The sequence below is a fragment of the Schistocerca americana genome, unplaced genomic scaffold (genome assembly GCF_021461395.2).
Source record: "Schistocerca americana isolate TAMUIC-IGC-003095 unplaced genomic scaffold, iqSchAmer2.1 HiC_scaffold_98, whole genome shotgun sequence".
In the NCBI taxonomy this organism is placed as follows: domain Eukaryota; kingdom Metazoa; phylum Arthropoda; class Insecta; order Orthoptera; family Acrididae; genus Schistocerca; species Schistocerca americana.
This window is the reverse complement of record NW_025726763.1, coordinates 617,501-620,000: the sequence shown is the minus strand read 5'-3', so window position 1 is coordinate 620,000 and position 2,500 is coordinate 617,501.

Sequence of the window (2,500 nt, the reverse complement as noted above, 5' to 3'; positions counted from 1 at the left end):
TCGGACCAGCACACTGCAGATGTCCACCGCGCTTCGCACCGGGCCCGCGAGGACCTACTTTGGCCGCACGGCGCCGCGTGCAGGGTGCGCCGGCGCGCAGCTGCGCCGCCTGCCGCCTCCGTCGGCCGGCGCGCCTGCCACTGGCCGCCCCCACCAGCCGGCTGTAGCGCGTGCGCCCACGCACCGCGCGGCCAGCACGCCGGGAGGCCCCCCCTCACCGGCCGGGGACGGTCCCACCCAGCCACCGCCGCGTATCGCTTCACACCCACATGCCATTCACGTTCGTGGGCATGGTGGGTATCGCTGAAACAACCGGTTGGTAGCTCAACCGATCGTCGCCATCACTGATTCACCTCTAGCGAGAACAACCGCACCACAACGGTTTACCAGTTGTTCATTTGCGTAACGTCACCAGCAAACGTAGACGTCCATCGCCATTTGCAAATTCAACGATTGTTGCATGCCTGTGTCAGGTGTCACGACACACTATGTCTGCCCACATACACGCAACAACATGTGCACGCTTCGCGAACACGTGGAAGGTGGCCCCCGTACGTATGCGATGTCCATTGCGCGAACGACTGTCAACCGGCCTCTGTCGCATGTCGCAGATGTGGAACGCAGTGCACCATGCTATCACGGTGTGTGAGAAGAGACGACTACGTCTGACAACACGCGCCACTACATCAACAGACGGCTCATGCTGATCGCCATCCACGGCATACCATACTGCAATCCAGCTCTTATAGGGAGACGACACGTAGCTGAGTGCACAATATTTGGACCGTATGGTTCGCCGTTGTTGGCGCAGTCGTGGTACGGTCACACATGTACCACGATGTATCATTCAGTACATGAGGACCAATGTGCAGTACAGTGTGTGATTTGGACGTACAACATCAGCGGACAGTTGACACAAGCCGTACCACAACGTAGGCTGTGCTTCGCCATGCGAATGCCAATGAACAACTGCGAAGGGCATTGAGCATGTACGTCCTGCTGCCATCCGCATTACAGTGTATAGCTGCAAGGTGTTTAACATGAAGCGATACTCTGGGGACCGGGCAGTGCGAGTAGCAAACTATATTGCGGGGGTTGCAGTTAGGCAACACTACACTAATTTAACGCGTCGTATGACAATTACAGAGCAGGTTAAGGCCCAACGTGTGTTGGGTTAAGGCCCAACGTGTGTTGGGTTAAGGCCCAACGTGTGTTGGGTTAAGGCCCAACGTGTGTTGGGTTAAGGCCCAACGTGTGTTGGGTTAAGGCCCAACGTGTGTTGGGTTAAGGCCCAACGTGTGTTGGGTTAAGGCCCAACGTGTGTTGGGTTAAGGCCCAACGTGTGTTGGGTTAAGGCCCAACGTGTGTTGGGTTAAGGCCCAACGTGTGTTGGGTTAAGGCCCAACGTGTGTTGGGTTAAGGCCCAACGTGTGTTGGGTTAAGGCCCAACGTGTGTTGGGTTAAGGCCCAACGTGTGTTGGGTTAAGGCCCAACGTGTGTTGGGTTAAGGCCCAACGTGTGTTGGGTTAAGGCCCAACGTGTGTTGGGTTTAGGCCCAACGTGTGTTGGGTTTAGGCCCAACGTGTGTTGGGTTTAGGCGCAACATAGGTTAGGTTTAGGCGCAACATAGGTTAGGTTAAGGCGCAACATGGGTTAGGTTAAGGCGCAACATGGGTTAGGTTAAGGCGCAACATGGGTTAGGTTAAGGTACAACATGGGTTAGGTTAAGGTACAACATGGGTTAGGTTAAGGTACAATATGGGTTAGGTTAAGGTACAATATGGGTTAGGTTAAGGTACAATATGGGTTAGGTTAAGGCGCAACATGGGTTAGGTTAAGGTACAATATGGGTTAGGTTAAGGCGCAACATAGGTTAGGCTAAGGCGCAACATAGGTTAGGTTAAGGCGCAACATAGGTTAGGTTAAGGCGCAACATAGGTTAGGTTAAGGTACAATATGGGTTAGGTTAAGGTACAATATGGGTTAGGTTAAGGTACAATATGGGTTAGGTTAAGGTACAATATGGGTTAGGTTAAGGTACAATATGGGTTAGGTTAAGGTACAATATGGGTTAGGTTAAGGTACAATATGGGTTAGGTTAAGGTACAATATGGGTTAGGTTAAGGTACAATATGGGTTAGGTTAAGGCGCAACATGGGTTAGGTTAAGGTACAATATGGGTTAGGTTAAGGCGCAACATAGGTTAGGCTAAGGCGCAACATAGGTTAGGTTAAGGCGCAACATAGGTTAGGTTAAGGCGCAACATAGGTTAGGTTAAGGCGCAACATAGGTTAGGTTAAGGCGCAACATAGGTTAGGTTAAGGCGCAACATAGGTTAGGTTAAGGCGCAACATAGGTTAGGTTAAGGCGCAACATAGGTTAGGTTAAGGCGCAATACGGGTTAGGTTAAGGCGCAATACGGGTTAGGTTAAGGCGCAATACGGGTTAGGTTAAGGCGCAATACGGGTTAGGTTAAGGCGCAATACGGGTTAGGTTAAGG